Raw genomic sequence first — 14,746 nt, forward strand, 5'->3', positions numbered from 1 at the left:
GGTGACGTGTGAAGCGACTTGGACATTTTATTATGGCATACTTTTTTATGTCGTACATTTTGTAGAATCGTCCGTAACATCCTCAGATAAAAACACTATGCTCACGTCATGATGAAGAACCAGGCTGTTCTCATACACCATTCATAGCTATACCTATGAAAAGTGTAATTTGTACATATTCCACAAAATTAATTCCTATGTATTCCATGTAATTGTGAACCAGGAAGTATAAATAGCGACAAACGCAGCGTAGGGAAGAGGTTAGGTCGGATGGGTGGGTCAAAAAACACCAGACTTTCACTCAGGAGACATTATTTGTCATGTAACTTCCGTACTTAATGAGACGCCACTAAACTTAAACCTAAAAAGTAGTTTTGTTGCCTAAACCTAACTAAGTAGTTTGTTGCCTAAACCTAACTAAGTAGTTTGTTGCCTAAACCTAACTAAGTAGTTTTCTGCCTAAACCTAACTAAGTAGTTTGTTGCCTGAACCTAACTAAGTAGTTTTGTTGCCTAAACCCAACTAAGTAGTTTTGTTGCATAAACCTAACTAAGTAGTTTTGTTGCCTAAAACTAACTAGGTAGTTTGTTGCCTAAACCTAATTAAGTATTTTTGTTGCCTAAACCCAACTAAGTAGTTTTGGTGCATAAACCTAACTAAGTAGTTTTGTTGCCTAAAACTAACTAGGTAGTTTGTTGCCTAAACCTAATTAAGTATTTTTGTTGCCTAAACCCAACTAAGTAGTTTTGTTGCCTAAAACTAACTAGGTAGTTTGTTGCCTAAACCTAATTAAGTATTTTTGTTGCCTAAACCCAACTAAGTAGTTTTGTTGCATAAACCTAACTAAGTAGTTTTGTTGCATAAACCTAACTAAGTAGTTTTGTTGCCTAAAACTAACTAGGTAGTTTGTTGCCTAAACCTAATTAAGTATTTTTGTTGCCTAAACCCAACTAAGTAGTTTTGTTGCATAAACCTAACTAAGTAGTTTTGTTGCCTAAACCTAATTAAGTATTTTTGTTGCCTAAACCCAACTAAGTAGTTTTGTTGCATAAACCTAACTAAGTAGTTTTGTTGCCTAAAACTAACTAAGTAGTTTTGTTGCCTAAAACTAACTAAGTAGTTTGTTGCCTGAACCTAACTAAGTAGTTTTGTTGCCTAAACCTAACTAAGTAGTTTTGTTGCTTAAACCTAAATAAGTTAATTATAACAATAAGAATAACTTTTTCAAGATATCATACAAACTGTTGTATGAGGATATGGTGTGGAGCACACATGTACAGTATTTCCCCCTGGGTCACACTACCATCCCCTGGGCAGCTCCACCACCTCCACAGCTCCTGCATCCCAGAGAGAGCAGGAGGTGTGGTACACTGTACCCAACAGAGAGACCTCTGGTGTGGGCAGCATGACGGCAGAACTAGGCTTGATCCCAAGCACCCGGTGCCAGCAGGTGAGATCATGGGAAACACGTGCTGTAGGAGTGTACACAGGCAGCTGGCTGTTAACTAGCGTGGTGGGAGGTTGGACGCCTCCATAGCTCAGCTGCTGCTGTTAGGCCGGGGATGGAAACCCCCCCGCCTCTCTCTCCTCCTGTCTGGGTGGATTCTTTGGATTTTAGACCCCAGTGCTTTGGGATTTTTTTGTGTGTTTTGCACATGTCGGAGCAACAGGACGAGCTAAGGCCGCGATCGCACCTACAGGTTTTTTCAGTTCAAACCACAACCCAAATTAGGGTTGCTCGATTATGGCAAATATCATAATCTTGATTATTTTTGTCAATACTGAGATCTCGATTATTTAACACAATTTCTCATTGACTTTGGAAACATGCATTTAAATTTAAATGCATCAGTCTGGTGCACTTTGAGAGCCAAATTAAGCAGCTAGATCTACGAAGAACTTTGTACTCTAGTAAACAATTTTTTGCTCTAATAAACAATTTAATCATAAACACATTGGTTGTATGGATATGAATGGTGCTGGCATGGCAAAAAAGGTCACACCCACGAAACATGGTAAACGAGACAGGATCCGTGTTTCAAAATGGGTCGGGTGGATGGCAACATGAGCCACACTGAGGACAGTCCACCCCGGTTCACAGTCACGCTGGGAGCAGACTGCTCCATCCCTCCCCGCTGGGAGAGAGGGCACAGCGAGCACTAAGTGGCGAGGTCCGGGCGAGGAGTGCTGTAAAGCACCACCTTCACCCGAGGTCTTTCCAATCCGACCTAGAGCCGGGGAGGAAATACGCCCACCAAGGGCCAGCCGGCGCCGGGGAGAGTTCCCACGAGGTGATCCTCCCACACTGAGTGGCCGTCCCTGACCCGCAGAGCGAGGCGAAAGTGTACTGCTGTAAAGGAAATTATGCGCTGGATTTATAACACAAGACAAAACAAGAGTTCCATTGTGAAACAGGATGGGCCACACTAATCATTTAATGTTAATTATCTTGTTTTCATAATTGTTGAAATCCCAAATTGTAATTGTAATTTGATTAATTGCACAGCCATAACTTTGAATACATTTTGTTATTTAATTATTTAGGTTCAAGCTGTCCGATTACAAGCGAGCAATGTTTCACAAACAAAGTTGTTAAATCATCAGACATAGTTTTGCAAGGTTATTGTCATTCAGGAAGTCAAAATAAAACTCTACATTTAGATTAAATTGTACTACAAGGAAGATCTATTTCTTCATGTTTACAAATGTTAATATTCTACAGGAAACATTCAATTGTCTCTTCTCCCCATCTGTCAAACCTTAATTTCTGCTTTCCCACGCTCTCAAAGCTCATCTCATTCACACATTTCCTACATCACCAAACAACAGTCTCTAACCAAACAACTGAATCAAGCTGTTACGTGCTAATGGAGTCTAATTCGTTGTAAATATCATTATTCATTTCTCCTTATTGAACTAAACATCTGCACTCCTTTCCAACGTATATCTTCCTGCTGAACTGACTCACATTTTGAGGCTTCTGAGTACATTTGTTCAATGTCATCCGAGTTCAAATTGTGTTTTTCTCACCTCCCAAATCAAACTGAAACGGTGGAGGAAACGCCTCAGGATCCTCAAATGTTCTCAGCGTGCATGCGGCTTTAAAATAAGAGATTGTTATTGTGGCCAAGGTGCAATCTAGAGAGCTCCCTGGCAAATTAAGTTTCAAATAGCACCACTCTCAAGGAACAATGGCAGACAATTAGATTTTCGCCTCATGGGATTCCAACACACACTGACGCTGTGTAATGTTATCCAAACTCTCTGGACATCCAGTCCTTACCCCAGGGGAACACAGCCAATAAACCTTTTACCTAATGAAGTAGAAAGGTCATTTATTTACTACACTGGAACTGTGTATGTAATCTGTTATCCATGTGCACAACACTTGTGTATTAAATTAATGTCAACTGAAAAGGTTTGTGTTCGATGACGGACGGAAAAAAGACAGACGAGGAGAGAAAGTATCAGCGGAAGCTTAAAATGCAAAGACAGGAGTGAAATAAGTTATAGCCATATTTGTCCCTCCCATTCTTTTACTGTATGTCGGGCTTCATGTGTTTCAGATTACTGGTTTCCAAATGTCTCTTTGCTAGGTCAGTGGGTTGTTGGATCTGAAATCTAAAGCCTGGGCCTCTGCCTGCAGCGTATTGGCTTTCACTGGTTTACCTTCACAGACTGGACCATGACATGTTCTCTGCCAATGCCAGTTTGACATCTGAGCTACCACGGCCTCCACGCATGTAAAGTTATAACCTAATAAGCAATGGTTCACATTATGTGATCCAGTCCTGGCATCACGCAGAATTTGGCCTTAAGTGTGTTTTGCATTAGTAAACACCCTGAGGTCTATATGTATCCTCTGAGTGGTCAAGAGTGGTACTGCAGTGAGTCCGTCAACGTCCCAAGTTTGCTTCCTAAATAGGCCCACAATCCAATTCCATCTCATAGGGTTTTTTTTCCATACACATGTGCTGGCTTGGCTTGACTTGATTTGGCTCGGCACATCAGCCCAGCACGGCAGGGATTTGCATCTCCGTTACAACAGGGCTACCCGCTTGAGGGTGTGTGTGTGAACCATGGCCAAAGGAGCAGCTGTAAAACGGTGGATAAACACAATTCATTTCCTAAATTTTCACAATAAAAGCTCCTCCCTTATTGTTGCTGCCAATTTTTCCTTTTCCTCCCTGCAGTATTAGTAGAGTTGTATTAAGAATAGCCGCTAACAAAGCTCTATGAATACGGAGATAAACTTCTAATTTCCTATAAATTCTTCCCAATAAAAGTCTCCCATTATTTTGATATTTAAAAGATTTTTTAATGAAGCAGCAACATCAGGAGATGTTGGGTTTTCATCAGCAACAACTTAACAGCTGAAAGTGAAACAGTAAAATAAAGCAGATATCTGAAAGGTCAAACAGGGATGCAGGCAAGAAGCTAATCCAAAGTGTTTCCATTCTTTACTGTATGTGTAGTGTTTACCTCTTTGGATTTAAAATGTGAGGGTTCAATTCGTATCCACGCAAACCCTCCGCTGTTTTGTACTTCCTTCCTGCGGTTTGTTTTGGTTGACGGATAAGGAACGGATATGACATCACGTTACTCAGACTACAACAATAAAAGCGAAACTTCCTAGACCTCCGCATGGACTCAAATGAAGCAAATATGTCTATTCTGGCATTAAAAAAAATGTATTTCAAAATCGTAAAAAAAACAAAATAAACCGCAATACATAGGTGAATCGATTTCTTTCCCACCCCTAACAAGGACAACCATAAAAGTTGAGAAATCCAAAAACATACAACTATAGTCTTTGTTTAAGGGCAGAGAGCGTACGCTTTTCTTCGGCATTTCTCCAAAATGTATTCTCTATTCCTCATTATATGTGTGCTCGGATAGCGTTGCATGCCAGTTCACCAGCTGGATGTAACTGCTCAGTCCCAGTCTGAACTTTTCAGTTCAAACAGCAGTGAAGTAGATGTTTATAATGCTCCAACCAGCATCACCATAAAATCCCATTAATACTGTTTTTGGCCAGAAGGAGAAGGTTAAGCGATGTGGTGCCATGCACGACTCCTTTTCGCTGATCTACATGCAGTGTGAAATGTAGCTGCTCAGCGCAATGAAGAGATCAAAGAGTCTGGAAACAAAAACAGAAGGAAATCTGTCACACCATACATCCATCCACGCCATGTCTGCCTCGACTCCCACATGCATCCCCTTGATCCATTCTCTATATCACATAGAAAACCATTTCCTCTGCTAATGAATGCTCCCCGGTAAAGACTTGGCAATCTGTTGGTTGCGTTCCGTTTTTTTTGTACAGTCCATAGCTAATTATGACAGCTTTCACATATACACTTCATGCATACTGTCACCTCCATCACACTAATCATAACTGTGAGTCATTTCTTCACTGAAAACAAGATTAATGTTGTCTTTGTTCAACTAATATGAATAATATGAAGGCATTCACTTATCTCCGCTGCTGTCTGTCACTCAGGCTAAACTGGGTTGCAAGTTATTGCCAAGTATTTGTGACACACATCAGTCTATTGCAGGAAGTAAAATGCATATGGAAGAAGTATGCCTTCAGGGCTTCCTGCCAGAAATCTTCTTAGGTTTAGTACTTGGTTAGGTTTGGGAGAAAATCGTGGTTTGGGTTAAAATAAACCCTCTCTGGCAGAAAGACCTGAAGGCAAACTTCTCCCATGTGCAAGCAGGTTTAATCTTAGAGTAGAATATGTGAAATGAAGTCAGCCTCTTCTATAACAGCGGCTGCTTAGGGTCCAGGAATGTAACTGCTGTTCCACCTGTTTTGACACTTCCCATTTAACATAGCTAGAGAGCCACGCTTCCTACTTTTGTGGTGCCAACTCTTGTGGTTAACATGAAGCTTGTTACAGATCCCTGTTGCTTCGTTGCACTTAGATAAGTATATTTGAAAAAGAGATTTCTGTCCGTACACACTCATCGGCAGCTGCTCTATACTACCCACCACAGCGTGAAGATCATTCAATACTGTGATTACGCTTACTTCAATGCTCCCGACACATCACTTTTGTACCCAGCATAAAAGCACAGTCCTTTTGGGTATTGCTGCTATCATAAAACGGACAAATCAAAATAATGGCACTTTTTTTTTCTACCATAATAACACAAACACTGAAACCTATTTAAACCAAAACTAGACAACAGGTCAGATGATGTTATAGAATATTACTGGCAGCACTACTAACTTCAGACTGTTACAAAGTTTCATCAAGGTAAAATGGAAGACTTACAAGACCTTTTAATGCCACTTGGAATTAGATGTACGACTTATGTCACCTCTGAAATGAAGATGAGAAAAGTTCTGCCTAGCCGGGCTTATTTCTAAGCTGCTGAACACTAGACGTTATTTAAAAGTCTTCAAGGACTTCTGAAGACCTTGAGTAAAGGTGAGGAGCACAATCTAATTTATGATCTAATAACGTACCTGCAGACACCTTGTCAAATCAGCTGCATGTCACAAGTCACGTAATGTAAAAATACTACATAGATTTTAGATGTTTTAATCGGCACTGTGGGAAGTTAACACTAAATACGATCAATTACATGTTTGCTGCTTTTTGCTGTGTTATACATGCTAGGGGTGGGGGAAAAAAACGATTACATGTCCCTTATAAATTAAAAAGAATATACCATTAATTTTTTTATTTAATGTTTTAATTAATTATCCCTTGATTTTTGGGTTGCTGGAAAAAAATGAAATAATGCCTGATAATAACTGATAGATATGACTACAGGACATCTCTGACTACATACATGCTGAATATCAAACATTTTTACTGAATTAATTTATATGTTTTACAAAATAAATGTCCCTATAAGTGTATGATTAAACTATTTCCCATGGTCTAGTGTTAAAAAAGTTACCAAAAATCACAATAAATCATAATATCGAATCACAATACTTGTAGAATCGCAATACTTAAAAATCGCAATACATATCGAATCGGCACCAAAGTATCGTGATAGTATTGAATCGGGAGATACGTGTATCGTCACAGCCCTAATAATTATTATCAGTATTATTTCCCACTTCCTTTATAAGATTCTACATTAAAGGGAAAGGTTCTCGTAGGAACTTTTTGCCTTTTTACAATCCAAACTATGACTGTTACAAGACATGCATCATTAATGCAATGTCCCTTTTAAAGCTACCACTTCCCCTTAATCTCCTTAATCTCCTTGCTGTCTTCGCAGAATAGACGGAACTTTAACAAACAAAACACCAAACGAAACAGGTTAATAGCAGGTAACAGTGAGCTTTGCGATGTGCCTTATAGAACACTGACTGGGAACAGCACCCATCGCTCCTCAGAGGCAAAGAAGAGAGAGACTCAGGGAGTTTGGGTGGAAGGAGACAGATGATTGATGCATGGATAAACCAAGAGAGAGAAAAAGATGAGAGACACTTGGAATGAGAGGGAAGGAGGATGAGAGAGAGAGACCACAGGAAAACAACCCTAAAGATAGACAGTCAGGAAGGAGGATGTATGGCTTTTGAAGGTATAAGTGGCAGCCTAGAGCGTTGATTCTTGTTTATTTGAGATGGAAGCATACATGAGTGTTATCGGCCTGATGAGCCATGTTGTGTAATGGTACGAGACGGGGGGGAGCTAGGGGGCTTTATGGCGAGAAAAAAACCTGGGTAAACTACAGTGCACTTATAGGGCTGATTGGGTTTGTGCTTTTAGTCCACCTTGTCGCTCAAACAGCTGGCACAGAGACAGAAAGAGAGAGTATCAATCTGGAAACAGGATTTAAGATTCAGCAAAGACACACTGATTTAAGTAAAGGTTAGAGCCAGATAAAAAGCAGCTCACTTCTCAAGATGTACTCCGTTCGTCAGCGGTGACCTTCGCTGTTAACGCCAACACTTCGGCACACAGAGGGGCTCAAAGCAGACCGACAACAAGCACGTTCCCCCTCATACTGTCAGCTGAACTCAGCAGGATCATCAGAACACAGTTCAGCACCGCAGGAGCTGAATTATGTGCAGCGACACTTCAACACTCTCCTGACAACTCTGTGCATTTCATCACAATCTGACAGACAGGGTATTAATTCTGGGGCGCCGGCTTTACTTCAGCGACGCTATACCCGGTGGCAGATTTGTTTTGGGTTTTTTAAAGTCAGTGCTGCAGATCAGCTGGGACTTCATCTATCTAAAAATTACATTTAGGTCAAACTATATCATTATTCAGTGACACTGACATATATTCAGGAATCCGAAAAATGTGAAAAGTGGAAAATGAATCAATTCCCATTAGAAGGATATTGTACAACAATAACATGTGAACTCTTAAGAACAGTAATACAGGAATAAAATAAATCACTTTTGAGTGTCAAAGACGAGCCTCAAATTCTACAAAAATGTTGCAAGACCAGTTCAGGTTACTGCTTTTCTGTTGGAAGAATGAGCATGAAGATGCCAATATATATCATTCCTAAACACAAACCAGATCAAATGTAAATAACCACAAGTGTCTGTTTCATGGCACAGAAAGCCTGCAGCTCCCCAACTGAGTCTAACCCCCCCCCCACCCTAACATATGCAGAGGGAGGGACAGAAGTGTTTCACATGCTTCTGCATGACAGCAACACATGAATCTCACTGCTGAATCATTCTAATAACAAGAGGCTGCGATCCTCTGCGCAGCAGGAGCAGGGGGACCCAAACTAGGGTCCGGGGGCCGCTTTATGGTCTCACAGTTACAGCTACAAGCAAAATGTAGAAAATATGTCATTTCACTAAAATGACTGGAAATGATCCCCCATGAGAAAACATGTTATGTTTAGACAGAATTGGAAGGTTACTAAACCAACAACACAAATCTTTCCATATATGGCAAAAAACATCAGACTGAGTGTCTTTAGACATGAAAACACACAACAAACCCTGCCCATTACGCACCAAAGTGTCTAAGTTTTAGAAATGAATCTGGTCCATTCAAGAGAAAGCTTACAGAGCACACATCAAAACAATCCCAGAGGATGGTGGAAAAAAATAACCACCGGTTCCTGTTTCTATTCCCGGGCTCCTCTCCTCTCCTGTCCTCTCTCCTCCTCTCCTCTCTCTTCTCCTCTCTTCTCCTCTCCTCTCTCCTCTCTTCTCCTCTCTTCTCCTGGAGCACAGACACGGAGCCAGAGAGAACCAGAGAACCAGAGAGCCAGAGAAAACCAGAGAACCAGAGAGCGAGAGAACCAGAGAGCCAGAGAGAGCCAGAGAACCAGAACCAGAGAACCATAGAGCCAGAGAACCAGAACCAGAGAGCCAGAGAGCCAGAGAACCAGAGAGTCAGAGAACCAGAACCAGAGAACCAGAGAACCAGGGAGCCAGAGAACCAGAGAAACAGGTAGCCAGAGAACCAGAGAACCAGAGAGCCAGAGAACCAGAGAACCAGAGAGCCAGAGAACCAGAGAGCCAGAGAGAGAACCAGAGAGAGAACCAGAGAACCAGAGAGCCAGAGAGAGAACCAGAGAACCAGAGAGAGAACCAGAGAGCCAGAGAGCCAGAGAGAGAACCAGAGAACCAGAGAGAACCAGAGCACCAGAGAGCCAGAGAGAGAACCAGAGAACCAGAGAGAGAACCAGAGAGCCAGAGAGCCAGAGAGAGAACCAGAGAACCAGAGAGAGAACCAGAGAGCCAGAGAGCCAGAGAGAGAACCAGAGAACCAGAGAGAACCAGAGCACCAGAGAGAACCAGAGAGCCAGACACCTCTGTGCGCCGAGAGGAGGAGGAGGGGTTACAGACACCTACCAGCTTTACATGCCGAACTCTCTTTTCTTCTGTCATCTTGAAAAGTAGCCCGAAACGAAGTTAGAAGAAAACACCGGAGAGGTGAACCGTGAGCCGGGATAACCGGGATAGAGGAGGACTCCTTCTCCCCAAAGTGTGATCCACACGGAGCAGCGCAGCGCGGCGCAACGACAAATACAGCAGACCCGGTGCGCTACAGTCTGCTCAGTCTGCTCCGCTGGCTCCAGCAAACAGGCAGCACAATATTCAACTTTGGAAAAATGAGAGAGAGAGAGAGAGAGAGTGAGAGAGAGAGAGAGAGAGAGAGAGACAATCACAGGAAAGCGGCTCCTCCTACCCATACAATACAAAAAGGCAAAAGCCAGCAGATAGAGAAGCTTCAGTGCTGAACAGAGCTGCTGCTGCTGCTGTCACTGGAGCCTAATAACTCATTTATTGTGGAGCAGGAGCAGACTACACGTCACACTGATTTATGCTGTTTATTGGATAATCAGATTTTAATCTGAGGGTAAAGTGGGTGATATCCTAACAAATATAATATGATATAAACAGATGCTTATATCATGTTTAGTTTTTGTTTATAGCTTACTTTGTATATTGTGTATTGGTAGAAATTCAATTTTTTTTATACTGTTTGACTTGCACCAACAAAACCAAAGCAAATTCCTAGTGTATACCTCTTACAGCTGGCAATAAACACCATTCTGATTCTGATTCTGATATCGACTTTATTAAATGAAGTACAGGGCTGTCTCTTAGTCGACTAACACGCAGATGACTAATCGATTAGCTGATTTAATCGACAGATCTGTAAAAGAGAGTTTCTCCACAAAGAATCGCACAAAAGGCACCGCTTGAAATCATGTGTTTACCAGAGATGTGCTCAGAAGTTTCTTAGAAATAAGTCATTCGGCATGAAAAAAAGCATAAAAAATTACTAATCGACTAAAGGAAACTTAGTTGATTAGTCAACTAATCGATTAAGAGGGGACAGCCAGTACGGGTCAGAAAAGTGAAGCCAATGTGGAAGTGCCTTAAACTTGCATTAATCCTAATATCCAGCAGGGGGCGACTCCTCTGGTTGCAAAACGAAGTCTGATGGTATAGAAGTCTGTGAGAAAATGAGCCTACTTCTTACTTGATTTATTACCTCAGTAAACATTGTAAACATGAGTTTATGGTCTCAATCGCTAGTTTCAAGTCTTCTTCAATACAGCATGATGTTCATTTAGTAAATTATGGTCCCATTTAGAGTCAAATAGACCATAAAGCAGGGTATACTTTAGGGCATATATAACCTTTTTGTTTGCATAAAAAAGTCTTATTCAGCGTTCGGTTGTACTAAGCTCCACCCTCTCGTGTCACTTCTGGTTGCAAAAAGTCAAGATGGTGACGGACAAAATTGCGAACTTGAGGCTTCAAAACGGCAGTCCACAAACCAATGGCTGACGTCACTGTGACTACGTCCACTTTCTTAAATGCAGTCTATGGTGGCAGCCTTAGCAACCAGCCAAGTAACGCGGGTCACACAGTGAGGTCACAAAGGGGTTTAATTCACCTTTAACAGAAGCAGTTAGAGTAGATGACAGCAGTTTTCCAGCCTGCATGACGAATGAATGAATGACCACAATCGCTGCTCATTTTCTTATCCTGGAAAATGATGCAACTGCGGGTAATAAAGCAGGACTCAGATATTAAAAGTCCTGCGTTGTTCATTACTATCAATAAGTAAAACAGGGAGGTAATACCACGTTCAAATGCAAAAAAAAAAGAAGGCCCAAAGGCGGCAATTAGAATATTCAAAGATTTCAACTTGAGCAAAAGTGGTGTACAATAACGGCGCTATCACACTTTAATTTCTTGGATTAATTACAAGATTCTGTCTGTGAGTGCCAAGTAATGCCTGTGTGTTTTAGTGTGTGTGTAATACTCCTACATGACACAGTCTGTTGCTGAATGGTTGTTTATATGTCCCACATTTTTATTGTACACGCACACCGAAGACATACTATACTACAAATATAGATCAGAGAGTCACTCCAACTTTATTCTGAGCAGGCGGGTGTGCTGTTGTGTCTGCAGGCGTGTTTTCTGCTGCTTTGGTGTGTGCGTGTGTGCTTGGAAACAGTGCAGAGGTTAAGAGGTTTTGCAGAGCTTTCCAGCAGACTGCTCATAGTGTGCTGCTGCTGCTCTCTGTCAGCCTGTCCTGCACCTGTCAGACCCAACACACTGCTTGTGATCCCATTTCTTCACTGTGCATTGTTAACTGTGGGTGCCTTATAATAAGAGACAGATGCAAGAAAAAAATAGTCTGAGTAATGTAATATTGATCACATACTGCTTTAGACTCCTACAGAGTTTAGACAGGTGGATTTGACATTTCAACAAACTTTATGTTTAAAAGTCGAGTTATTTCTGACTTTTGCTTCCAAAAATTGCCTCACCACTCACTGGTCATGTCAAATACTAACTTTTTTCCCTCTGTTATCAAAGGCAGAAACCTTTACTTAAGTCATTTTTGAGGCATCGAGGCAGGATTATTGGCTGACATTGAAGTCAGTTTTCTAAAATATGAAAGACATGTATGTAATATACAGGTTTATTCTCTGCTCTAAACCGATTGGGCCAATTTCCTGGCGTTTTTCTTTTTTTTTTAAAAGGGACAGTGTGTAGGTTTTGGTGGAATCTAGCGGTACTAAGTACCCCTCCCGAAATGTTACACACTGTTCTTTTACATGCAGACCTTATAGGCGGTGATATTGTCAATTTTTAGGCTGTGCTGAGCATTCAGTAGGAGAAGGTGCATGTCGGAGATTGTGTCACAAATGTCTGTTACCTCACTGAAAAAACTTTAGTTGACTTTAGCTTGTAATATAATTTTCAATATATATATTTTTTACAGTGGAAATTCATGTTTTTAATCAGGCTCGGGCCCAAAACTGCTGCAGTGGTTCACGCTTGGGTCGGACTTGGACGGCTAAATGTGGGTTCATGTAGGATCGGGCCTGATCAAAGCTCTAATCTAATAGTTTACCGGTGATTCAAATGGGCCTATAGTGTAGAGAGAATCAGTTCTAACACTAGCAGGCAGGCCCGCTGTGGGTAAACAGTGCCAGACAAGGTGTGGCCCGACATGCAGGTGTGCTCTCCGACTGTCAACAAGAGCCACCGCAAACCGTCTGAGAGCCTGTCTGTCTCTTTGAGCTTATTAAAGTATATTTACCTGTCTGTCTATAATCAATATATCCACAAACACAGACGTCATGCCTTTTCATGTCTTGATAACTGTTTGTAGACCCTCGTCTTCCTGTCTGCAGCAAAGTCGGCCTCCCAGTGTGCCAAACGTTCTGCTGATCTGTTCTGCACTGCATATGGTAGAGTCGGTCTGTCTGCTGTGCTTGTTTCTCCACCAACATACTAGAAAATCTTGTCACTGTGAAGCCAAGGTGGTGTGTTGCCAGACAAACAGGTACAATGGCATTTTTTCTCATCTACACTCTCTACAGTGAATTCCCACACATTTTCTGTATTGAATTACACTTTCTTAAAAGAACACCTTTTCTCGAACACAAGGTTTGAGCAAGCTACAAGTAAATATTAAACTTGAATTCCCACTGGGGGTATTTTGTGCTTTGATCGTGACGAAATGGCCGGCTGATTGACTGCACAGATTTAGCCTGGATCCAGCCCCGGGCATTCATCAGTGCTGTCTTCACTCACTGACCACGTGGACATCTGATCTTTGCGACTGGCAGTCGTGAAGGCAGCTTCGGTGTCCAGCACTCTGAATGAACTCAGTAATTTGTGGTGCTGGAGGATGCTGACGTGTGTTTACTTGTAGTTTGTTGCAGAGCAACCACTTGCTGTTGGGCTGTGATTGGTCAGAGGATTGCTACTGATCATTTTGATAGGAGCCCATTTCATTTTTTTTCGGTTTCTCCCTCTAGCTCGAGCCACTGAGACTCACTAGCTGGCTTTTACACCATACTCCCATGTGATTACAGCAAATATACAACTGATAAGAACTGACAACAGTTGTGATAACACTTCATTTTACAGGTCCGCAAATTTCATGGTAATTAGGTGATGATTAGCAAGTAACCTATTTGAAAATGATTTTGAATTACTGCCAAATTAGCCCAATATTTACCTCATAATTTATCTAAAATGACTTTGTTTGGCTGTCTTGACTTGAGACTCGACTCTGGACTTTTATTATTTTCATTTTACATCTATTATAAACATTATTTAATAATTACAGTCCGCTATTTCCCAATAAGCAGTAATAAATAGCTGGAAGTTTATTTAATACATTTCCAGGAAAAGATATGTATTATATGTTTAGATACTTATTTCCATGTTTGCTGATAAATAGATGATAATTAGAAAATAACTTCTTTGAAATTTCTTAAAAAGCTCCCTGAATCATTACATTCATCCTCTACCAGGTTACATTTGTGTAGACAATAAGTCACAAAATGGTTAGATTTGTGCCTGATCAGAAGTGTCTTCAATAGTTTGGGTTTTCCACCTCCGATGATAAGCAGCGTACAGACGCTTCTCAAGCCTAAGGGCCCTATTTTAACAATGATATGCTATTTCAGTGTATTATTATTAAATAATGTTTATAATAAAGTATTTTTTTTACACATTTTGAGGTGAATATTGGCAGTAATTCCAAAGAAATTTAAAATTGGTTACTTGCTAATTATCACCTAATTACCATGAAATTTGCGGACCTGTAAAATGAAGTGTTACCAACAAACACGCAACTTTTAACCGGGAGACCGGTGTTAGTGTCAGTGTTGTTAACTTATTTTGAAGTTACCTTAGTGACGTTTGTTACATGTTTTTTAGTAACGTTCGTGATGTATTTTCTGTACTTTTGTTACATTGTTTCCGTACGTATTTAACTTAGTTCATGTACTTATTTACGTC

General features: G+C 41.0%; 1 protein-coding gene across 4 annotated transcripts in view; it reads right to left on the minus strand.

Annotated features, from left to right (window-relative positions):
• mid2 (midline 2) overlaps positions 1-14,746 on the minus strand; it is a 177,817-nt gene that overhangs the window by 100,508 nt on the left and 62,563 nt on the right. Inside the window, exon 1 of one of the 4 annotated variants that reach the window (XM_074648704.1) lies at positions 9,809-10,044. The exons of 2 other annotated variants lie outside the window; for them this stretch is intronic. The gene's annotated coding sequence lies outside the window, so the exon portion shown is untranslated. Of the gene's footprint in view, positions 1-9,808; positions 10,045-14,746 lie in introns of those variants that run through there. One more of the 4 variants, XM_074648701.1, reaches the window with a different exon arrangement.

Source organism: Sebastes fasciatus, chromosome 10, assembly GCF_043250625.1.
Source record: "Sebastes fasciatus isolate fSebFas1 chromosome 10, fSebFas1.pri, whole genome shotgun sequence".
In the NCBI taxonomy this organism is placed as follows: Eukaryota; Metazoa; Chordata; class Actinopteri; order Perciformes; family Sebastidae; genus Sebastes; species Sebastes fasciatus.